Genomic DNA, 415 nt, shown 5'->3' on the forward strand with positions numbered 1-415 from the left:
ATGGAAAAGTTTGCAAAAGACAAACTTGAGTGTAGTGTTCAACTCGACTATTTTCTCTCGTGTTCCTCTTATCATCCACAAAGGCTAATACCAAACGTCATTCCAGCTGATTTTTAAACTCTTACAATGAAACCTCCTGAGGCTGATCAGCTCTCCTTCACTGTCAGGATAGGATTTGCCCCTTTGTTTTCTATCCTGAGGAGCAACGGGAAAGTGTACACAATGGCCATAACGCTATTATAGGCTTTGGAATTTTTAATTTAATTGTAATGGTGAAGAACTGTTGCATTACTCTCCTGTCTTCTTTCCACAGCTTTAATGAAACCACTGCAGCTGTTCGCCTTTTAAAAGCAAGATCAGCAATCTCCGCTTGACAAAGCTACTGGGCAACATGTTTCTTTTGGTGGTGGTGGTG

This window comes from Cariama cristata, unplaced genomic scaffold, assembly GCF_000690535.1.
Source record: "Cariama cristata isolate BGI_N322 unplaced genomic scaffold, ASM69053v1 scaffold274, whole genome shotgun sequence".
Lineage (NCBI taxonomy): Eukaryota > Metazoa > Chordata > Aves > Cariamiformes > Cariamidae > Cariama > Cariama cristata.